Source organism: Mus pahari, chromosome 4 (assembly GCF_900095145.1).
Source record: "Mus pahari chromosome 4, PAHARI_EIJ_v1.1, whole genome shotgun sequence".
Taxonomy (NCBI): Eukaryota; Metazoa; Chordata; class Mammalia; order Rodentia; family Muridae; genus Mus; species Mus pahari.
Window position 1 is genome coordinate 55613067 of NC_034593.1, and position 25574 is coordinate 55638640.

General features: G+C 39.9%; 1 protein-coding gene across 3 annotated transcripts in view; it reads left to right on the forward strand.

The window, feature by feature from the left end:
* The window catches only part of Mme (membrane metalloendopeptidase), an 84769-nt gene that overhangs the window by 6217 nt on the left and 52978 nt on the right, over nt 1–25574 (forward strand). The window lies entirely within an intron of this gene.

Consider the following 25574-nt stretch of genomic DNA (forward strand, 5'->3'; position numbering starts at 1 on the left):
AGAGAGAGAGAGAGAGAGAGAGAGAGAGAGAGAATATTCTTGAAAAGCAATAAAATTAAAGAGGCACACTATAGAAGTATTGTCCTGAATGGCTTAGTGACTGAGCAACAGCTGAAGGATGACTGTGAATAGGCTCAGTGAGAAGAGATCATGTGAGGGGGATAGCAACAGGGAGATGCCATGGTCAGGCAGGCATGGGCTGCAGAGCTTGGTCTGTAGTGGAACCCAGTGGGATATGAATGAATCAAAAGTAATGACATGCTGTAGAATCCAAGGGACTGAGGAGGACGGTGTCAGCTATCACACAAGTACAGAAGCATGGAGATGAATTATGATATGTGTGTTATAACCCGGGCATAACTTCCACTAGAAAATGGACTGCAGGTTGGCAGAAATGGGGCCTGAGAAGTGGGAGTTTGGCTTTGGAACCTCCAAGCTTATGGGTAACAGTAGAAACTTGGGGACTATTTGAGTACCCAAAAGAAAAAAGAGAAGAGGAAAAGAGACTGGATTTAAGACTACATTAATAATTAGACTGGAAGAAATAAAAGAAAAGGAACAGAAACACATGCATCTATTTAAATCACTGCAATTACTGTATTGCAAGAAAACATGAAGAGCTCTTGACCCTTCTACAAGGAGAAAAAAGATGCATCTGGGTACAACACCCTAGGATATGCTCTTTAACCTTTGGCAGTTAGCTATGTTCCTATCTGGCTTTTTGTTATTGTTTAAACTTGGCAATATAATGATAGGAAATTACCCTGAGGTTCTATGCTGCTGTCTAATGTGCTGAGTGTGTGCCCTTTGGCAATCTGCATTGCTTTTTGAATAGATATCTTGCTCTGGGTCTCGATTGTGATTGTCATCCACCCTCCATCATGGTGTTTGACACAGGGAGTCTTAAGAAAGATCTGGTTGTAGAATGGATTATAGCCATTTGCTCTTCAACCTAGCAGCATGCACTTTCCTGTCCAGTGGTTTTAATCAGAAACAAAAACATGTCTCTATTCCCCATGGAAATAACTATACAGACACACTGGTTGAGAGATGTCTAGGGTCAGTGCAGAAAAGTTAATACGAGCTGAGGTTGCTGAAGTTCCTATTTCCTCCTTCCCCTGGTCCTCCCATTCCACCTTCCCTCTGCCTGTCCTGGCATATGCTCCTGTTTTGAGAAACTTATAATTACATCCTGATCTCTAATGGTTAGTTCCTATGTCCTTAGGACACTTGACATGGCTCATAAATCTCTTAACCTATAGGTTTTCTGTTCGCTTCTATCACTCTTCCTTGTGTTTTGCTTTTGAAGACGTTGGATTCTTTGACTACATAGGCTGATGTTTATAAACCTGTAGAGGGCATTTCCCAGGAATCTGGCAGAGTCCTGTAGTAGTAACCACCTCATGAAGTGACATTTGGTGCCTGAAACCTTACATGGTTGATAATTTAATAGGTTTGATATTTAAGAATATGAATTTTAAATAATTTTTGGCAAGGACTGACCTGCCAAAATTTATTTAACCTTTATTCTTAAAAGTATAACCTGGAAATGATGGTGAGTGTAAGTGTCTCAAGAGCATTGCCTTGGCAGAAATGTGTGAGTGAAGCAGAAATGGCCTCTGTGGTGTAGCTGGGCTTCTTATCACTTTGCTCTGTCAGGCTACAAGCTGTTAGGACACTTTCTGATACAGAGCTACGGTTTTGTTCCATGAGAAAAAGGTGACGATCACGTGCTCCTCATCTCACAGACACTTATGGTTGCACTCTGCTCTCTCAAGCTCTTGTGCATGCATAGACAGACAGACAGACAGACAGACAGACAGACACACACACACACACACACACACACACATCCATAAATCATTTCTGTTGCTGAAAAGACAAGTTCTTTTAGAAGTTGTTTCAAATAAAGAAATCTCTAGAGAAAAATCTTAGACTGAAGAAAGGATTACAGAAGAGTGAGCAGAGTAGAGTAGGTGATGAAAAGAAAGACAGGAAGAAATGTGCTGAGAAAGGGAGAGTGTCCTAGTAGTAAATCTACAGACACTTTAAGTGACATGGAAACTTCAAAGCTGAGCACAGAAATTCTTGAGAGTTTGAGAAGTAGGTAAGATGCATACTGTAATTGAAAGGAGGTTCTAATGTTCTCCCAATGTGCAGCAACTTCCTGGCAAGCAAACTTTAGGAACTAGAAAGGAAACCATACTGAGGGAAACACTGATTACTGGAATCTGTGGGTCTTATATATATTGGATCCGAGCATCTGTGATTTTGTAATACATATAAAGTAATATTTACAATGCTTCCTTTTACTTGCTTATATGTGAGTGCACAACATTGGCCAGACCTCAATAAAACAAACACTACTCAACAAATAACAAGTTAAGGCAAGGCTGAAAATTATAGCACAATAGTGTGTCATTTATCATTTATTTAATACTTAACAGTGTGAAAAACTTAGAGAGACAGAGTTTGCATGTGGCTCTGTAGATTTCTGTATGTAATTCTAAGTTCAGAAACAGACATCTTTTGCACTGTAACCTTCCTAACTAAAAAGATTTTCCCAAGTTTTATGTTTTAAATCACAGCTTCCTGATCTCATCATTGCTGACATTGTGAGTTGGGTAATTCTTCACAGAGGATGCTGGCATTATAAAATGCTCAACAGCACTCCCTGTTTCTAGGCACTAGATGCTCAGTAGCAAGTTCTGCTATCCCACTGCAACAACCAAAAAGAAAAAGTCTTCATATATTATCAAATTTCCTTTAAAGGCAGTTGAATAACTTCAGTAGGATAGCACTGTTTTAAATACCCTGAAGTCATCAGTCTTTTCATTTTCTGAGTAAAATAATCACCATCCTATCTGATTCCATATATATTCCTTATACATCACTTTATATAGTTAACAGGGCCTTTTAAAAGGTGGGGTGGGTAGGCATGGCTAACTAAAGAGTTTGAAATGGAAAGATAGCCCACTGTAGTTATAAGGGTTCTTATAAGGCAAAGCGAGCAGAGCATCTGTACCACCACACATGCAGAGGAATCAGAGACCTCAGGGTTATAGCCACAGTGTTATCACTGGAGTCCAGAATGAGTGTCCCAGAGCATGCAGAAGGAATTTAGTTCCTCTGATCCCTTGTAGACTTCTGACATCTAGGACTGTAAGATAATATATCTGAGGTATGTACTATTAGGTCTCCTTCTTACAGTGAACTAACATGTGCTAGGACTCCAACCCAGGCAACATGGCTCCAGAGTCTGTACTCATAACTACGTCTCTATATTGTTTCAGAGGATATCAAGAGTGTTTGAAACTTTCAAAACTCAACGGTTGTGTAACAGTTTAGAGGCATAGTTGCTTTCTCTTTTGCAAGTATGTGGGGCTAAAAGGAAAAAAAAGTAAGACGATGAAGGAAGATGGAATCTAGATGGAGAAATGTTTAAATATCTCTTAGATCCCATCATAACTCAGAAAAATCCAGACTCACGCAGGTATCTGTATTATTAGTCCATTTTGCATCATTATAATGAAATATCTGAATCATAATTATAAAGAATTATAAAGAGTTACTTTATAAAGTACAGCATTTTATCTGGCTAGCATTTCTTGTGGCTCAATTGAGGCCTTCATGTGTGCCAACTACTAAGGTATCTGAGGAGATAAAGGGAGGGCACATAGGTATACTCTGGCATCTTTCCTTTCTTATAAAAGTCATCATAGAGGCTTCATCCTCTTGGCCAGATGAAATCCCAATCCCCTTCTAATAAAGGTCTCATTTCTAGATATCGTAGCTCAGTTTAAGAGGATTAAATTTCAGTACATGCACCTCTGAAGGATACATCCATGTGCCAAACAGGAGGATCCAAAGAAGCAACTGTTGGCAGAGTGACCCTAAACTATATAGAATCTAGATAATCCAGGTTAAGACACAAGAGCCATGGACTTCAGAAGAGAGAACTTTCTATCATACAGTTGACACACTGTACAATTGCCAGAGAACCCTGGGCAAAAGGCCTGGAGAGCATGAAGACTTGGATGGAGCAAGAGGGAAGACAGACTATAATCTGGGACTTTCTTTTACTTTACTTCTGTCCTTACCAAGCAAACTTTGATGAGTATTTAATTATCAACACTAGGAAAGGGGATGCTCTGTCCAGTTGAAATATTTATCATGGAGAGATAATGAATTCACATTCTGATTTAATTATCATTTTTGTATGCCTTGACCTACAACCTTGAAGCAAAATGAATATTCCAATATGTGGTCATTTTTATAAATGCCAGATGGTGGTAGTGCCCCAGGTGAAGTACCTTAGCACTAACTCACCTCTGGCAGCAACAGGGCATCTCTGTTCCCTAAAGAACTTAGTCTCTGCCATCTGCCCATTATCACAATGATTACTCCATGCAGAGAAATGGGGAAGTACACAAATACAGGAAGGACTGTAAGCTGAGTCTTAGAGTTTGCAAGCCTTATACCAAGCTTCTAGAGCAGATGAGGCTGGTTTATGATGTGTTTGAAAAAAATCATCAGGCAGTTAAGTGTACAGAACGTGCCTTGGAGAAAGGACCACTAAAGCAGGCCTTTGTTGGTTTCAATGTACCATGTAGAAACTTACTTTCAGGGACTTCCTTGATATATATATAGCTGAAGGCAAAATGTCTCCAGTCAAAATTAACAAATTAACATCTATCATTCAAATCCTTTTTAAGAAAGGGAGCCAACTCTCCCCAACCCCTCTGCAACACATATTCCTATCATCTGTGAAAAAGTTAAAACACTAGTGTGCCATAACTTTTTATGTGTGACTGAGGGATAAAAATAAGATAAGTTAAATTAATCATTAATTAGTGTTTAGTACCTAGTAGGTTTTCTTAGACTTCAAATGTCAACTTTAAGGCTGTCAAGATCATGTATTTGTACATATGCTGAATGTAAACTGTAGTCAATGATTTTATAAGGGTCCTGGCTTTATAAACACTGAGGAGTGAGAGACATGGAAGCAAACATGTGCTGTTGAAGGAAGGGTCCTGCTTTATCCTGCACAGCAAAAGGTAGCCTGATGATTTTACCAAACTTGCTGGCTGATTGCAGCTCAGGGTGATAAAATTAATATGTCATATGAGAGAAGTTGAAAATACAACATTAAAAAGAATCATAAGAAGAAAATTTCCGAACTTAAGTCCTGCAAATTGTCATTCTTTAAAACCATGTAGAAAAGGAGAAGGGGAGGAAGGTCCTAGTATATTTATTCTGATTCTTAGACTGATTGAAATCCGGACGCTCATATTCTCTCTCTTTTAAAACAACCTTTCATCACACCTACTAAAGGAATTCTCCAGAAAGGGAGAATAAATACCTTCTCCAAGTGTGAGAAAGAAATCCATATATGAGAAGCAATTCTCATATTTTGAGAATTGACTCACAAGATTAACTACCCAGTTTTCACTACAAAACATTAGCTAGAAAGTATACTTTGAATGGCTCTTATTGTATGGCCAGTCATGTGCAGAGCATTGATACTTCAATCAATGATGAGGTCCCTATACAACATAAACATGTGTACATCCTGCAGGAGCACATCGCTCTGTAACATCATAATCATCTTTGTTTGCGTGAATGTGCTGTACAATGTCTTCTGAAATCACTTAAGTGCATATCTTGGAATGAGTCCATCATTACCTGACTGCATTAGGACTATATTGATGAGAAGTCTCTGGAAGCCCAACCAAGCAGTTCAAATTATTTCAGGATTGGGTACTGGAAGCATGGTAGCCATCACCTGAGGTTTAACTTACAGAGATATGTGACCATCTATGCCAATGATCTGATTCACAGCAGACTGGTAGGCACACATAGAACACCCACCAGGGAACAGATATCAGGGATTATCCTCTAAAGGCAGGTATGATGCAAAAGGCCTGTTTTCAACTTGACTGATAGAAGTCAGCCAAAACCTGCAGTTATAGGCCTCTTTGTACTAACTAGATTCTTTAGTATTTTTCCTAGCCCAAACTTTTCTTTCTAATCAAACAAATAGAAATTTATTTTATACATCTCTGAAATGCCACTATCACTGTTTTGATAGAAACCTAGATATTTGTAGGAAGAAGTAATCTTATTTGAGGAACTTCCTCCTTCAGATTGGCCTGTGGTCATGTCTGTGGGTATTTTGATTGTTGTTGTTGTTTTATTTTATTTATTTATTTATTTTTGTTTTTTTGAGACAGGGTTTCTCTATATAGCCCTGGCTGTCCTGGAACTCACTTTGTAGACCAGGCTGACCTTGAACTCAGAAATCTGACTGTCTCTACCTCCCAAGTGGTGGGATTAAAGGCATGCACCACCAAGCCCGGATGGTATTTTGATTGTTGATCACTGTGAGAGGGCTCGATCCAGGATCTACTGTGGACAGGTGGGATTGATCCATTTAAGAAACATGCCTGAGGCAGGGCAGGGAAGCAAGGCAGAAAACAGCATCCCCTCATGGTACCCAGATTTCTGCTTTGAGCTCCTGCCCTGGCTTCCCTCCATGATGTACTGTAAATTGTAAGCCAAATAAGCCCTTTCTTTCCCAAGTTAGTTGTAGTTCTCGTTTTTATCAAAGCAACATAAATCAAACTAGGAGACCCACTTTGATTATTCGTTGATGCATAGTTTAAGAATAATACCAATTAATAATCAGATGAAAAGAATCAATTCCAGCAAGAGAGATGTGTAGGAAAAGTTTGCAAACTTCGTTTTAAAAGAGATGTAAGTGTCATGAATAATTCAAGCTCAGCCATCTGAAAGCTTCCTGACTTCTTTTTCCACTAAGAAACTTTTAGCATCAGAAAGCTAGTATGTAAGTTCTGGCCACATCCTGTGTTATTGGTGGGTGATGTTAATTAAGTCATTTTAGGCTTGCTGCATTTCATTTTCCTTATCTGCAAAACTGGAATTAGAAAGGCCTCGTTTTACAGCTTTAAAGCAAAGACAAGTGACAGCTCATTTCATACTGCTCATCTTCCGGGGGAGCCGCACCATGGGTATAAGCTTAGGTATATTCTATTTACCATCTTATTTCAGATATATCACAAATGTGACATTTAAATATTTTTATCAAATAAAATAAAACTATCAAATCAAATAAAATAAAACTATCAAATCAAATAAAATTATTTTTAAATAAATGTTATGACAGTAGAAACACATACTCAACAACAAACTCACATAAAACCCCAGAGAAAAAAAGAGACTAATTTTGGATACTGTTAAAGATGTTTTATCCTTTCTTGATATTTTCTTTGCCAGTCATAGTCTTACTTACATAGGGGAGGGCAATGTAGGCATTGGCCAGGTTAAAATGAGCTCACCCAGAAATGAGCACTGAAGTCCTCCTTCTGTAAAAGAAAAAGGAAAAAAAAAAAATAACCCAAAAGAGCCTCCCAGTGACCACCCTCATTAGGAAACCAAGCTACTTTGTGCTTTTCCATGCTGGACCTTAAGACTTGCTCTTCCTTCACCTCTGATTAAAGTTTAAAAGTAAGTAAGAGGGCTGAGGCAGGAGGACAATGACTGAATCCCCTTTTCAAGTATAGTGTTTGTACAAAGCATATCAGCATCAGCTGGGAACTTTCCGAAATGCTCATACCCAAGCCTTACTGAATTTGCAGTTGTGATTTTTAGCAAATTCTGTGCCAAGAAGTCTGAAAAGCAATAAAGAAGTCATGATTTCCAACTACTAAAGCACCTTAGTAGAATAATTTGAGAAGCTTTTAAGATATGCCCATATAGACACAAGACTGTCTTTCCACTTTAGTGTTCTTTCTGTTAGGAGGAAAAGCAACTTACATAGATATTACATACATAGATACATAGATATTAGTGCACATAGGAATTGCCTAGACATCTGTACTTTTCAAAGAAGGTACATCCTATTATGTTATTAATATGAAGGTAAATATTTGCCTAGAGCAGGGAATAGCTTTTCATTGAGGAAGAGCTTGATAAGACCAGCAAAGTCAAAGACATATGGAGGGCTAACACAGCAGAGTATGATGGGGAATATGGCAAGACTGAGGCACTGCAAGGATGCATGTAAGACTACATTAGAAAAGATGGGTATGAGGAGCTGAGGTGGTGACAAATGGGGAAGTGTTGAATGTTGGCATTGATAAGTGAGGTGAGCATCAACCGTGTTGTGTAATCCGTAGTGAGGTGAGTATCATCTTTGCTGTGTAATCCATTTTAAGGTAGTTAGAATTCCTTTCTACAGCAATGGAAAAATCAGAGAAGGATAAGTTTAAACAAGACATGCGATGTGATTTCGGATGCTGCACGATCACTGTGTATTTTATTGTAAGAGAAGAATGGCTAGGGGAAGGAACTAAGCCTCTTATCCTGCCCTCGATGAGGATTATGGTTGCCTTAGTTCTGAGATTACAGTACTCACATATATTAATGCATAAAATTGGGTATTTTTATAGAGTTCATTAGACATAGAGTTCAGATGAACAGGTGAGGTAGTAAAAAAAGAAGTAAAGAAAACATTATGCAAGCATTTGACTTGGAAAACTGCATAATAGGGGAAACCACCCACCAAGCCAACATACCCAAGGAAGAATGTATAAATAGATAGGGCAGACTGTAGGCAAGAATTTGTCTTGAGGCCATTTAACTTTGAGGTACTTGAATTTTGTTTGTGTAGTGAGGTTCACGGATGTTGGGGCTGAAGATAAAGTCATTAGCCCATGGGTAATATGGTTGAGATTCCATTAAGGAGATAGCCCAGAATGACATCTTATAAAGCAACATGTTTGTAAATGTAAACTCTTCAAAAGAGACTGAAAATTCAGTAATTGAGAAGTCACTCAAGCAACTGGAAATACAGATGTCAAAATTGAAGTAACTACAAAATAGGATTGAACACAGCTGCGAGTCAGAGTAGGCGAATACTAAAACAGAGAGAATGAAGTCAGGGATCCTGGTGGAAGATGCAGAAATGGTGATCTCTATAGGCAAGCAAAAGTGGTCTGGGGGGAATGTGGCCAGCAGGCCTCTTAGACAGAGGAGTCTCCTCTTCCTCTGTTCTTCCTCTCTTAATGGGTGTTGGAGTCAGTGATGGTTCGAATGAGTGCACACATGGAGCTGGAAGCATAGGAAACTGAGTGTTCCCCACTTCACAGTTTTGTATCAAGAGGACAAATCTGTTCTCACAGCAAGCTGTAGTGAATGTGAGGTGAGGAGAACCCTAGAAAAGGCAGACAGTCACATCAGGATGCTGAGAAAACAGGATAAAATGTGGAGTAAAGGTGACAGTTGAGGGTGTTCAGAGATGCAAGAAATTCTTAGCTGGATCATAACAGTAGTTCACACATCCCCAGTGCCACCTGCGAAGACAGGTGTGGACAAGCAGACTTCGAGGAGGGTGCCAAAGCCTTTAATAAGCAGCGATGAATGTCTCAGGAGTCAGGAGATGACAGATAAAGCAGGTGAGGCTGGGGGGACTGAATGGCAGAAACCTTAATAAGTGCTGTAGTGTGCTGACTCAGATTTGGCACAGTGATAATAGAACGCTAGCTTCGCCTGTTGTCACTGCGTACTGTTTAGAGGGCAGAACACAGCCAAGAGAGCGCCAACGGAAGCCATTTTGCTTAAGCCAGAGAACTAGAAAGAGCCTTCTAGGCACAGGCTTTGAAGCTTCATGTCCTCATATCTTCTTGGAGAAGCTGCCTCCAGAAGTGCTTGTCTGATTCTCTTTTCTCTCATGAGCCACACCCTTCGCGTCCATCTAGGAGCGGGCTTGAGGGTGCCACTTTTCTGAGGGGAGGGAAGCTTTAGCTGATGGACTGAGGTTTGAGAATCACGGGATGGGCCACGTGATCTGTTCACGCAGATTAGGAGTTTGGTTCACATGTTGCTGCTGCGGGTGGTGATATCTCTCAAAAGCATAAACAGCATGTCCAGGGAGGATGCTGGCAGGCCTACTGCGTGGCATATTGCTATGGGACTCTGTGATAATAGAATTATTAATGATTCATTTAAATGTATCTTTCTATATACTCCAGATAAAACTTCAAAATTAATCAGAAAGTTATTAAAGTGTTTGTTTAAACATTTCTCAGAGGTATGATCATTCTTCAGAATTTTAAAAAACAAACAGTTGTTGCATTTCAGAAGTCTGATTGCTCCCCTCCATTCCCCACCCCAGGAGTCTGATTACAGTGTTTTAGCCATGAAGGTAATGAAGGGGTCAGAGTCACTGTGCTGGCGAGATTATCAGGAAGCCTGCTGAAATGAATTATCAGGGAACGACTAGCAAACACCATCATTTCCTTGTTCTTTGTGGCTGGATAAAACCCCATTGTGTTTCTGTATCCAGGCCTCTGTTGGTGGAAACCTGGGCTGATTCTGTATTGGCTTTTGTGAATGGTTCTTCGATACATATGGATTTCAGGTTTCAATGTCCAGTGCTAATTTAGATCCATTAGGATATATTTTCAGGCCTGGCCTACCTGAAATATATGATACTTGTGGTTTTTAGTATTTTAGGAACATCTAGGATAACTGGCATTGTGTTTGTGCTGATTTACACCCCTTCCAGCACTGGATAGGACACTGGAAAAGTCTTTTTTTCCTAGATCCTCACCAGCAATTTTTTTTTTTTAAATAATGGCTACCCTGATTCTTCCATTAGACCCCTTGAGCTTCATCCACTGTTTGTCTGTGGGTGTCTGGATATGTCTCAGTCAGCTACTGAGAGGAGCCTCTCAGAGCACAGTTATGCCAGGATCCTATCTGAAAGCATAACAGAGTATTATTAGTAGTGTCAGGGATTGGATTGGTGCTTGCACATGTGATGGGTCTCAAGTTGGGCCAGTCATTGGTTGGCCATTCCTTCCATCTCTGCTCTATCTTTGTCCCCGTGTGTTTGGTAGGCAGAATTCTAAGAGGATAGGGACTCTATAGGAAGACCAAAAGAGTCAACTAACTTGGACCCTTAGGGCTCTCAGAAACTGAACCATCAACCAAAGAGTAATCATGGACTGGGTCTAGCCCCCAACCCCACTCATAGGTAGAAGATATGCAGGTTGGTCTTCATGCAAGACCCCAACAACTAGAGGGTAGCTGCTCCTGAATTTGTTGCCTGCCTGTGGATCCCATTCCTCAAACTGGGTCATCTTATCTGGCCTCAGTGAGAAAGGATGTTCCTAGTCTGGCAGTGACTAATGTTCTGGGGGAGGAGGGGTGGTCATCAGGAGGGTTCCCCTTCTCAGAGGAGAAGGGGAGGGGGAGGGGCTACAAGGGGGGTGGCAAGATAACAGGGATTGACATTGGGATGAAACATGAATAAATTAATTTAAGAATAATAATAGCCATCCTGATGGGAGGAGATGGAGGCTCAATGTCCTTTTGGATTGGAGCTTCTTGCAGCTATGAGATAAGGATTTTATATATTTATTGGCCATTTGTACTTTACTTTTTGAGAACTGTCCTTGTGGTTCTTTCATTTATCTATTATTTATTAGATTGCTTTGTTGAGTCCTTTATAGTTTAAGATATCAATTCTCCAGATGTGTACCTGGCAAAGATTTCCCCCATGCCAGAAGCTGTCCCCACGCAGTTGTTGCTTCTGTTCTTCAGAGGCTTCCTTGGTCACATAATCCCATTTGTAAATTATTGGAATTATTCTTGAGCTACTGAAGTTCTTTCTCGATAGTCATTGCCTGTGCCTTATCTTAGTGTTTCCCTTTAACAACGTCAGACTAGCAGGCCTTACACTAAGGTCTTGGCCCACTGTGAGCTCATTTTTGGGTAGTGTGAAAGAGAGGATCTAGCTCTTCTCATGCTTCTCTGTGAACTATTTGTTGATTTATCTGTTTTCCAATGCATATTTTGGGCACCTTTGTTAACAGTTGGGTGATTGTAGCTGTGTGGATTTATAGCCAGGTGATCTATCCCATTCAATTAGTCTGTATGTCTGTCTCTGTGCTAGTGCTATGCTGGTTTTGTGACTGTCACTCTGTTATAAAATGAATTTATGTTTTTGTGACACTGTAACACCTCTAGCACTGTTCATTTTTGCTCAGGATTGCTTCAGCTGTTCAAAATTTTAGAATTTTTTCCCATTTCTGTGATGACTATCCTTAATTTTGATGGGAGTGACACTGACTCTGTAACTCTTCTGGTAATATAGCCATCTTCATGAGTTAATTCTGTGAATTAGATTAATTCTAATCCATGAGAATAGAATACTAAGCCCAGAAGCAACCATAACTGATGGATAGCCCTGTAGTAATCAACTGAAATCAATCACTTCCTTTAACCTCAAAAGTTTTGGGCAAACAAAGGAACACTTAATACAGTACATACCAAGACACTCATTTCAAAGGGCTAGCCTTAAAAGATTAAGCATAGTGGGACTACAAATTGGCTTTTGGGCAGTAAAGAAAAAGAGAGGAGACAGAAGTAAGAAAAGGGGGGGAACAGTAAGGACAGGGAGAAGTGGGGCCGCTCCAGCCAAAGAAAGAGGAAGAAGAAAAAGTGGCAAATTCACATCCGACAAACAGAAACATTCCTTGCTGTATAGGACACCGAGGTAGAGAGGCCACAACCCCGAGCCCACCTATACCTGTGAGAGAGCTTGTATTCTCAAGAATACAAAACAGAAGGGAAGAGAACACAGTGCAGGACCAAGGCAGGACAAAGCTGGCCTACAAAATTAGATATGAAGTAAGGAGAAAGAAGGAGAAATAGACTAAAATTGTATATCCTACACATACACATGGGGAAGGATAAAGTAAGACAAAAATTTTAAAAATTGAAAAATTAGCAAAAAGTAAAATGTATAAGGAGATGAAGAGAATTGATGTCCTGTCCCTCAGGAATGCCACTTGGATCACTGGCATTCATGGATCCCAGTGAAGAACCTGGGTATATGCATGCTTTCCCTGCCGGGGTAGAGATGCAGTCTCTTTGTACCTACTCTAGTGGTACGGAATTCAGCTCTTTGCCACCTAACTTTTCCCTCTCCAGCTATCTAGCTGTCTGTCTTCCACTGAAGGAAGAACCTTTGCGATGCTTTTCGGTGTTGATCTTTGTGTTGTTTGTCCTACAGACTGTGTGGGCCATGGACTTGTCAGCGGAAGTTGTATCCCTCGGTGCCTTTCATTCCCTAGGTCCCAAATACGGCTCTCAGCAAACTTTCCACTGGGTGTCTTAGACCTTGGCACCTCTAAGTCCTTGCTCTCATTTGTCACTCTTCCAAGGAGCCACGCTATGGCTCAGACCAGATTTCCACTGTGTAGAGTGTTGCACAGCTCTGATTCAAAAGTTTCCCCTCTCGCTAGAGCAAATGGAATTCTTACAGAACTCTCAAATTGCCAAAGACTTATAATCAGACCAGTGATCAAGTCATTACTTACAAATATTTCCCACAAGATCTGTTAAGTTCTTTGGCTTAATTTTCTGGTATAATGAATTTAATCAGATGAAATTTAGATGCCTTTTCTACCTTCAATATTCTGAACTGAAATGAGCTCATAATTCCAAAAACACATGTGTAGGGGAATTAAAAATTATCTTAACTGAAAGCCAAGAATCAAAATAGTAACAATATGTGTGACTGAAAAATATATTTTCATTATATTTCCTTGTCTCTAATAATGTAATATACACATAGCTGTGAATTTCTGAAAACAGCGTACATCATATTCTGGAGCCACTCTCTGACAGTACGTTGAGGAGAAATGACACAAGCTAAACCTTGAAAGCCAGAATAGGAAATGTACCCATTTTAAAAAGTACCTGTTGTGAAACTCAGGATACTACACACCAGCTAAGGCTAAGAATACAAAGTCATTGAAAACAAGTGGAGAGATGCAGAAAACTGACATTATGGCGACACTCCATGTGGGGCCTAAGGGCAAGCTCAGCCTCATTCCAGCCTGGAACTCACTGGGTCCAAGGTCAGTGACTCAGTGTCTCCATATCCAGTCAGCCTTGTGCCTGTCTGCCTTTGACCTCTGCTCCCATCTGTGGGTTCTAGTCTAGTCCCTTGAGGTCTTCATGCCTGGCTCATTCCCCAGTTCTGGCCAGTGAGTTTCTGTTGTCTTTCTGATCCGAGAGACTGAATCTAGCTGGACTCCTCACCTCGTAACCTTTCCCCAGGAGCTGAAGAGCTGCAGGCTCCTCAGGGCTGGGCACCTGTGGCTGACTTGTCACTTCCTTCCAGCTGCCCTCTGCTCGCTCAGTGACCTGCTTCTTCCTGTTGCTCTTAGCAAGGAGTTTCTTCCAGGCTTGATCACTTAAACAATCTATCTAAATCAGTATTCCATCTCACTGGACTGCTCTGACACAATCTCCCCGAGCCCCATTTATATAAATGGCAAACAGTTAATTTAGAGAACTGTTCCTTCATCTTTCATAAAGTCTTAAAGAAAAGAGGAATCCACTTTGCCTTATTTAATAAACAAAAATCCAATTATATAAAAAAGTTCAAAAATTTCAGATAGTGTCTATTTAACTAAATGAGCACATAAAAGTCATTTTCTATTTGACATCTTTTATTTATGTGTGGGTTTTAGTTTATAAACAACAGATAGAGATAAGTTAATTGAGAACAAAGGATCTTTTTTGGAGTGTCTATTATGGACTAGTTTTTATTGTACAGGGTGGTGGGATTCAAATCATTATTCTGAGTGTTCTTAGAGTTACCAATGTTTTAATATTCTTTGGGTCATCTCAAGATACATTCTGAGTTATTTCTCAGATATCTTGAATGCTGTACCAGGAAGAGACCTTTTTCAGTACCAGAGTACATTATATACTTCATCCAGAAGTATAAGTTGAACAATGTGTGGTTTGTGCCTTACTAAAATGTAAATTTAATAATTTTGATTTACTCATCATCCTGTTTTCAGCAACTTACAAGGTACATGGCACAGAATTATTAGAACTTGGTGGAATATATGCACATGTTCCATGATGCCTTATCTTAAAGTGCCCAGCCACTTGTGCTAGGTGATTTGTCAGGGCACCTGATACACAAAGTTGGACAGGAAAGAGGTATTTTCAGTCTCCTGTAGTCCTGTCTGAAAATCAGGTTTCTTATTTCTGCACAAATCTGTAAAGGATGCACGTTTCTGACTGATGTATCTCTTTTACTAGTAGTTATCTCTTCTCCCTGTCATTTCATTTGCCTTGCTAACTCTTCGTCCTAAGCTAGACTTGGGCCAATAAGGAAACAGTTTCAGTAGTCATGCATGCTTCTGGGCCCACAATGTTTCTGTTGTAGGGACAGTTTTCACCTATCTACATGGAGAAGAATTGCCAGTGTCTAGGATCAAAGTCTCCATCAGCCTAGGTTTGTCTCTTCTGTGCCAGTTTGCTCTGCTCCCATGATTCTCAGTGTGATTTCTGCTCTCTTTTAACTAAACTCCTGAGTTCTCACTTGGGATGCCTTTATATAGCTAAGCATGGTTGCTTTCAACACCCACAGTCCTCTATCCCTGTCTTCCTTATTCATAAAATGCCAATTCAAATCCTCCTTCATATACGTAAACATCTATCTTGTTTCCAGGAGCATATTGCAAACAACTAACCTTAGGTGACATACAAAGTAGGAATAGGAATTTTCTTGTCACTTGATCACTGGGTAAGTTAGAGAATTGGAGGAATTTTCTTGTCACTTGATCACTGGGTAAGTTAGAGAATTGGAAATGAGCCCCAAGCCTAACCAAGGAGCCCTTCATAGCTGCACAACAGAAAGTGTATTACAGTTCCCTTCACTCGCAATATAAAGAAAATGGTCTTGTTTAAGATGGAAGCCTGCAGGTCTCTGAGCTTTGAGATTTCATCTGTTCCCTCTAAGGTTTATTTGGTGACAAATAATATTGGGTTAATGATGGTACTCAAAAATTTTGGTGAAATAAAATGAAAAGTTTCAGAGTGTATCCTCTATTCCTGAGGAGCAAGCAACCTTTCCTTTGGAGAAGGCAAATCATTTAGCATAATCCTCTAGGTCCTCTGTAATAGAAAGGGACTATTTACTTAGTTAAAATACCCAGAAGATCTTCCAACTGGTAATAAGGACACATGCTCCACTATGTTCATAGCAGCCTTATTTATAATAGCCAGAAGCTGGAAAGAACCCAGATGTCCCTCAATAGAGGAATGGATACAGAAACTGTGGTACATTTACACAATGGAGTACTACTCAGCTATTAAAAACAATGAATTTATGAAATTCTTGGGNAAATGGATGTATCTGGAGAATATCATCCTTAGTGAGGTAACCCAATCACAAAAGAAGTCACTAAATATGCACTCACTGATAAGTGGATATTAGCCCAGAAACTTAGAATACCCAAGATACATCTTGCAAAACACAAGAAATCCAAGGATGACCATCGTGTGGATACTTCATTCCTCCTTAGAATAAGGAACAAAATACCCATGAAAGGATATAGGTACAGAGACAAAATTTAGAGCTAAGATGAAAGGATGGACTATCCAGAGACTACCCCATCCGGGGATCCATCCTATCATCAGCCACCAAACCTAGATACTAATGCACATGCTAGCAAGATTCTGCTGAAGGGACCATGATATAGCAGCCTCTTGTGAGGCTATGCCAGTGTCTGGCAAACACAGAAGTGGATGCTCACAGTCAGCTATTGGATGGAACACAGGGCCTCCAATGGAGGAGCTAGAGAAAGTACCCAAGGTGTTGTAGGGTCTGCAACCCTGTAGGTGCAACAACAATATGAACTAACCAGTACCCCCTGAGCTCAAGTCTCTAGCTGCATGTGTAGCTGAAGATGGCCTAATTGGCCATCATTGGGAAGAGAGGCCCCTTGGTCTTGTAAACTTTATATGAACCTGCACAGGGGAAGGCTAGGGCCAAGTAGTGGGAGTGGGTGGGTAGGGGAGCAGGGGCGGGGATAGCATTTGAAATGTAAATAAAGAAAATAATAATAAAGTAAAACAACATTGGCTAAAAAAAAAAGAGTTGACAAACATCACAGAAAAAAAAAGAATGTGTGGAGCTAAACAGTCTTATGTTAACTCAGTTCTTGGCTTATTAATAGATAGGCATTTTAATAGCACTCACTAGGGAAGAACCACTTTACCTTTTAACAGCATTCCAGAAGCATCCTGACCTGGCCTGACCTCTCTTTGTACCCACTCCCTAGCAAAAACTGATGCAAGAGCAGGCTGCTTCGAGCTCCTCTTGGTAATTGCATATCACTGAAGTCTGTTGGTCATTTTGACCAACCTGAGGTTCAAAATAACCTGTTTAAACAGGAGGTACATGGGTGTGTCTAGGAGCTTGGGATCTACCTCAAGTGTTACCAAGGGAACAGTGAAGACTTTTCATGACCTTTCACAGTGTTAGTGTTTAAAAAGGAACATTGTTATTCATTATCATTATAAGCAAACTTGGTAACTTGGTTTAAGTGATATATCATGTAAATGACAGTATTATCCCTAATAGCTTTTTTGCCAGCAGTCTTTTAGGATTCAAAATGCAAATTACACCTGGAAAAGCAAAGCTATTTTTAGACACTTGGCACTTCAAGTTAAGTGTAACACCATCACACTGCTTTTCTTTATCATCAGCATGCATTTTTTTTGGGAATGTTGAAGGAATCCCTAGAGAAAAATTACTGTTGGCGGTCTCTTGGCTGTGAGCCGGTCATTGAGATGGACTACGAGATAACCCTAAGGATTTTCATTTATTTTGGGGACAACCAACAACAGATTATCATTGTAGGACCATTAGAATTGAGGGTACTGAAATCCAGGGCCAAATGAGGTGAAAAACTGAATCTAACTATTTGTATATTAGGAGAAAATAAACTCATCTGAGTGTTTAGCTAAGTAACATAGCTTGGATTTTCTTCTTCCCTCTATAACCCTCTATAAGGTTCTTGAGGTATGTGTGTGTGTGTGTGTGTGTGTGTGTGTGTGTGTGTGTGTGTGTGTGTATGTGTGTGTGTGTGCGCATGCGCATGCACGCTCATGCATTTTATCTGGACTTACCACAGAAAAACAGTATATGGAAAGCATTAGCTTTAAATTAGACTGACAGTCCATCTCAATTCACCTTTGTGGCGTTGGGCATATAACCCTTCTGTGCATAGGTTTCTTTTAAATTAAAATTATATTATCTACTTAAATACAAATTGTGGGTCTGATCTAGTTTTTCATATACAAGTGGTGTGATTAGGGATGCAAATAACTTATCCAGAATGTTTGTTTATACATGAAGATGATAACAAACTGTGAAAATCTAAATGAATACAAACTTCAAAGTTTCTATGAAAGTGCTTGGTGAACATTGGCTACTATTATGATTTCATTTAAATGTTGTTGAAGTCCCTCTAATTCTCCTTTTGTCTTAAGTTTGATGGTGTATGGATTCCAGGTTCACAATGTATAGGCTTGTGCCTGTGTGTATGTGCAAGAGAGCATGTATAGGTGTTCCTATCTGTATTGATATAGTTAGTCTTTATTATCGATTTCACCGGGTTGAGAATTACCAGTTTAGTGGTTGAGGCACAGCTCTGAGTATATGTTGGAAGGTGTTTCTAATGAGGAGTAAATCAAGGGGAAGACCTGCCTAGAATGTGGATTGCCTCATTCTCAAATGGGCTAGGTTCCCAGACAAAATACAAGGTGAAAAAAAGAAGAAAGCCAGAGTGGCCATCTTCTTCTCTTGGCTTCTGCTCCACTGTGCTGTGTACTGAATTGTTCTGCCACGCCTTCCCTACCATACCGGGCTCTGTCTCCTGAAACTCAGTCAAAACAAATCCTGTCTCTAGCAATGTCTGTCAGGTATTTTGGTCACAGCAATGAAGGGTAAGTAATACACAGCCTATGCACTGGATATGAATTAGCCAGTATCTGAAAACTTTATGACCATTTAACTTACACTTCTTTTCTTTTTCCATTATAGTGATGTAAAAGGAGTAAGTCCTCTTTAGAATGTATACTTTGAATGTTGGTCTTTTCTCACGTTAGTGATAGCTCGATAGCTTGATAGCTTGTCTGACACTTTCCCAAAATGCTGGCCAGCGGCAGCAGCGAGTTCCCAGGCAGCCTTGTGATCACATCTCTGACTAAGCTACCATGCTACATAGCTTGGGTGTGTTAAATGTGTTTGCCACATAATTATATTTTCCATGTCTGATGAATTTATCAGGATCCACTTCTATTATAAGTTACAGAGCATCTGTATATGAAGTACAGCTATAGACTAATTACTCTTCAAGGCAGGGCACCAAAAATAGATCTCTTTCTTGAGAGCACAGATGTACAAGGTAAATTGGCTGTGTACAAAGGCTTTCCACAGATCCTTCCTCAGAGTTTGAATAGTTGTGTGGCCCTGCCTTTTCTTTCTCAGAGTCTTCTGTATCCCAGGCTATCCTTGAACTTGCTGTGCAGCTGTAGGTGAGCTCGACCTTCTAGTCCTCATGCTCTGCCTATGTATTCTGAGATTGCAGACCTGGGCCACCACAACAGCTATAAGTGGTGCTAGGGATGCAGCCTAGGGCTTTGGACATGCTGGGTAAGCACTACAACAACTAAGCTATAGTGTCTCAGACACAAATGAAGACTTTTCTCCATGCTGACCAATTAAACAATGCTAAGTCTTAGCATTGAGATTGCATGGGCTAGAGCATAAAGAGTGGCTCGCAGAAGTATTTGAACTTAGAGACATGCCAGTGTGAAGATTAATTCAGTATCTCCACATCCAGTCTTTCTTTAGTCAAAGCAACCCAAAACAATTTGGAAGCAAGGATTTTCTTCATTAGAAATTAGAAGCCGATTGTGAAAGAATCCAGAGTGTGTGTAATGAAAGCTGTTTGATTCTTATTAGTATTGGGGTCATTTTCTTTTCAGGAATGGTCCTCTAGATTCTAGTTTGCATGCTGTTGCCTTCTCAATGGTGATCACTTTCCATTTCCCTGTGCCCCCTGTGTTCCTTCCAAATGTTACAGCTCTGCCTTTACATTGGTTGAGGGCAAAGGTGGAGGTGCAGGGGAGGAATGGAGTCGCCATTTCCTTCAGACTATTGCCAAAGGAGATTTCTTTTACTTAGCATAAGTTGCCTCATAAGTAATGTCAGGCTTATTTTCTGTAAATAAGACCCTTATTGAGGGGAAAAAGAAGGTTTAGTCATAAATGAATGCCTTAAAGTTTTTACAGGAAGCGTCTTCTGCTAGCTGTCTTAACTTTTCCTTGACCTCCTTTGGATACTTTTAGAGAATCCAGTTATTTTAAGGTGCTAAAGTCAAAATGTTGTTTGGGACCAGGTATCAGAAGGCTTAGAGCCATTTGAAAAGAACAAGCTGAGCACATTTATTTTTATTTTTATTTTTGCTTCTGTGCAATTCCCTAATCCCCTCTTCAGGGCAGAACAAGAATAGTCAATGGAGAAAATTTGCCACAGACTAAAGAGAGATGTCTATTTGGTGTATGTGTTATAAACAGATACCTGATCTAATTCATAATGACAGAAAGTTTTTTAAATGACATAGTAATTGAGAAATAAATGTTGTATATACTAGGTGTTGTTTATGCTGCTCATTTCCTTCATTTTCATAAATGTTTCCAAAAAATCCAAATATCTTAACTATTTGTGAACTCTGTGTTTGATAATTTGCCTTGTCACTACAATTTATTTTTAAACCCCAAGTCAACAACTCAGGCTTCATCACAGCTATGCCTAGAAGTGGGAAAAACTGACGAATTTTCCATGTCTCTTCACACCCATCCTCACTGTGCCAAGTGAGCAGACCATAACCAAGGGCCTTTGTCCAGGCCTTTAGTGCCATGTCAGGGGTGAATGGTATATACTTAGTGAGGTTTGTGCATAGGAACACACAAATCAAGTGTAGGTTCATTCTACACAAATTCAGTATTGGTTTTTATGCACCAGAACCCCCATCAATAACAAGAATCACCCATATTTGCTTTGAAATTACAAAGGATTTTTTTTCTCCATTCTTTTGGGAAAGAATCAATGATGCTAGGTAGGAATCAAGGTTTAAAAAATGAATCCTATGAGGAAGTACTGCTGTGCTGTGTGCTGTATTCATCTGGTGCTACTACAGTCATCCTGATTTTTGGCTTCCTTTCTTTCACTGACACTTGCCCCAGGAGCAAGTGACAAATGTGGGGCTTGCTTTTAAAACTAGTGCATATATTCGGGACCAGAAAACTGTCATCTAGGAAATGTTCACATATAAACATTAAAATGTTTGTCATTTCTAGTGCCCTAAAACCCAATTTTAATTAGCATACTATTAGTATTCCTGGAAAGCAGAGAACAGATAGAAAAGGAGAGACCATGTGACATGGCATTCAAAGATAGACCAAAGACTGCCCCCACCTTTCATGCAATATTGGAGTTACAGTATCTCACTGGACAAGTGCTTAGCCATTGAGCCACATCCCCAGCACTTTCTCTTCTTAAGATAGGTGAAGCAGAGTCCCCAGCATTCTGTATTTTAACGGAAACCCCACCATACACAACCATATCTGAAAGACTGGTAGAATGGTGTACCCAACTTTCTTCTGGATGGCCAAGCATCCTCCTGAGATGCCAACGAAAGTGCCTCTTGGCTGTTAACAAAGAGAGCACAATTTTTGCTGCATAAAGTGGAAAACCAGGCTGCTGTGTGAGGCATGGAGATACAAGAAGCCATGCTTGAGACACAGAATGGGTGAGATGATGGAAGACAGAAAAAAAAAAAATCACTTTCCTACTTTTCCTGCTTTGCCTCTATCTAAGGTTGGGCTCTGCTAATCACATGCCCAACCTTCTGGGCCAGGCCATGAAAAGCTTTCATTCTCTCTCTCTCTCTCTCTCTCTCTCTCTCTCTCTCTCTCTCTCTCCCTCCCCCCCTCTCTCTTCCCCTCCACTCCCATCTCACTCCCTCTTCCTCTTCCTTTCCCTCTCTCTCACTGCCTCTCTCACATCTACTAGCTGCTAGTGTTATGGGAATTACTTAATCATTTACAACTGAATAGCAGCAGACCATTCGAATTCAGAGCAAGTGTCTCTGACTTAAAGACCAAAATGTTTCCCTAGCTTATATTCCATCTCCAAGCCACATAATACACCCTCCGTAATGAATACAGTAATTAATGACTTCCCAGATGCTGGCTGAGCTTGTTTTTAAATTCCCTGAGTCAAATAAGTTGGGAGAATGTTACAAGAAGATTAGTTAGGGGAAAAAAAATCATGTGTCATTTATCAGCCCAGACCATTCAGAATTGTCACTTATAAGAAATAAGCTCATTATTAATGGAAGATTACTTTGCTTTTCTCTATGTGACTATTTTAAAAATTAACTTTTTCATTATTGCAAGGGTAACCAATGCATATTCATCTAATACAAATTGGGAAATAAAGATAAGCAAATAATACAAAATTAAACACACCCACACCCCCTCCCCATGGATATAGCTATAATAAGTTCTATGGCCTCTGTTCTCCTAGACTTTCTGGGCTTTTACATGGGGCTTTTTACATTGTAGCATTTTTCACCCACTTTACACCAGCTCAACTACATTCTGTATCAATACATTTGCCTTTTTATGCTTACTGATTGAGGTAAATACTTTTGTTTGACTTTAAAACACAGTTGTTTATTCAGAAGTGAGAAACTGATGCTTAATGAGCCATCTGAAGAACAGGGGTGTGGCTGTTTGTGGACACCCAGCAATTCAAAACACAGCACAAAGCAGAAAGACCATTGCAGCTGGTTTGACAGTTGTGAGTGTTTCCTGTGGCCCTTCTACCCACATAGCTACTGCTGACTTCAAAGAAAAGTCAGGACAGAGGAGGTCCAGAGGATAAGGTGCAAAATGGGAGCCAGCCTATGTTAAGAGATTAAAGGAAGGTTCATCAAAGACTTAGTTTAAAAGTGCTAGCCTGTGACTTGCCTTGGCCTATGGCCCCCACAAATATTCGACAGAACAGAACTTTCTTTGAAGTGATTAGAAGCACTGATACTCAGAGAGATCTCTGGTCAATGGGATTTACCAAATAGCAGTGGATGGAGCTAGCCTATTCTCAGCTCTCTGCTTGTCTCTAAATGCTGTTTCTTAGGGCTAGTGCAGACTCTAGGATTAGAAAAACAAAACAAAATGCTTGCCTGAGAGTGAATACTAATTGATTTCCCTTAATGGGGATGTGTGAGAAGTTCACAAGCACTTAAGGACTGAAGTTTTTGGTCTCAGAACAGAATTTCAACTAACATCGTCATATTTATTCAAAGTGTTTGATGGAGTATGTGGTATTTTAAGTAAGCAATAAGCTTTACCTACTACTCCCACTGTTCATTGTGCAAGCTCATTACTTCTTTACAACTTCTCAGTAGTCTGTACAGTCAAATGGTGTTCACATAAGCCACCCACTTCCCTGAGAGAGAAGGAGTGGACTCCTCCCCAAACATCAGTGACCTTTACAACTGCTTTCAATTCTGAAAGCCACAAAAGCTCCAAAACTTGTGCTGAGTTTAGTTCTACAAGATCTTCAGTTAGTGTGTTCAGAATCCACATTTCTGGGATTTTTCATCTACTTAACAGTCTTCTTATAGGGGGTGTTGATTTACTTTCTGTTGCAATCATATTTTGATTTTCTTCAAAGTACAAAAAATATTTTTCTTCTCTACCATTTTAAGGATTTCTTATCTTGTCCTTTCGTGTTAAGACTAGAATTCTTCCTGATGAGTCTTGGGTGAACAGTGTTTTGACTCCGTGAGAATACTACCTTCTTGGGAGCAATGGAATTTGTTCCAACATAAGCTCTCCTGGGGATTGTGGGGAATTTTTTTTTTTGGTCAAGGTAGAAGATTTGAACTGGACTTTTAAAAGGCCTGGAATTTGAAAGGGTGAAAAAAAATGCAAAAGATATAGTAGCAGCAGACACCAGGGTTGGAACAAGCAGGTCAAAGTTCAGAAGCAGAAAACTGAGCTGCTTTGACTGGGCCAAATGATTCATGTGAGGAAATAAAGACAGAAATTTCATGAGCTCTACCAGGTTAAACAATGCTATGGAATCCAGGCTAGTTTTTGTTATTGTACTTGGGTTTTTTGTTTTTTGTTTTTTTTGAATGTAAAAGACTACATTGAAACCTTGGTTGGAAAACACAATGCTGAAATGTTTTGAGAACATTGATCTGCTTACAGAATACAGGGTGGACTACAGTGGATGGGGCTAGGGTCAAGGCTTGGGTGAAAGAACATGGCCTGTCATAGAATGATGAGTTGACACGGAACGGATAGAGTGACTATGGAGGCAGTTAAACAGGAACTGAGCTAACTTGTGGGAGAGGAGGACTTAGACCTAGTAAATATTTGTACTCCATTAAAAGGAGTTAATTGATGGGCAGACAGAGAAAGTGTTCACAGTGAAAAACGCAGAGAAGCTTCAAATCCTGAACCCCAAACCCTGGGTGAGACAGTAAGCTCAGAGGAGCTTAGAGAGAGGTGGTTTCCTTATAGGTGGAAGTCACAAAACCTTAGGGAAGAAGTGCAATGGGTTCTACGCCTTGAGTTGTAGAAACTGAAAAGAAACACGGGGAATCCTAAACGTGGGATGAGAAGGGCAGAAGCAAAGGCTCGGTGCTAGGAAACACAGAAGTATTCAGACACACTGAGTAAGCTTGTCTGGGGGAACAGGGGCAAATAAAGATGTAGATAGGGTAATAGGAAAAGGATGGCTTCAAGACCAAACTAAAGAGTTTGTCATTTAACCCGAGAAAGGACAAGCCACTGATATTTGGAGTAATGTTTTGGCTAATGCCAAAGGGCCTGTAGGGGTTGTAATCTGAAAAATGAGCAGTATGTCTAAAGAGAAAGCAAGTGGAATGAATGAATCAGCAGGAAATGAAGATGGAAGCTGGGTATACACAAGCATGGAAAAGAGGTATCAGAAATCAGGCTAAGGGATTATAGTTAGCGAATGGGTGGAAGAAATACAGCTTTACCCAAGAACTCAATCCCTAGAATCTATGCTAATTATCATATATAGCATATATATAATATATAGCACATATATCATATATAGTGATATATATATATATATATATATATATATATATATATATATATATGGCATATATAGCATAGCATAGAGGTGGGGAGATGACTGATTTGGGGTTAATTCAAAAGAGGTTTAAGAATTCTACATGAGGTATTCAGCAAGCAAACATCCCAAAGATGGTTAGAACTAGGGAATTGAAGCTCAGCTGCAAAACTAATTTATCATACCAAGATCAAAAAATCCACACAGCTCAGGGATTGTTTGAAGTTATTCATTAATTAACTAATTAGTTAATCAATTGGTTCTGAAAGTGAAGTACTTTCAGAAGCTCACTTGAGTACATATACTCTGCTGATACAGATGGATTCTCAATGCTCCTTTGTTTATACCACAAAACAGTTCGACTTACTCTGAGAAAGAAAGCGTGCAGGAATGCAGGGGAGGAGATCATGTGCTCTACTTCAAGTGTGGTGTAAATGAGCCTTGTGACTCACTCTAGTCTTCAGAATGTAAAAATGCATATTTT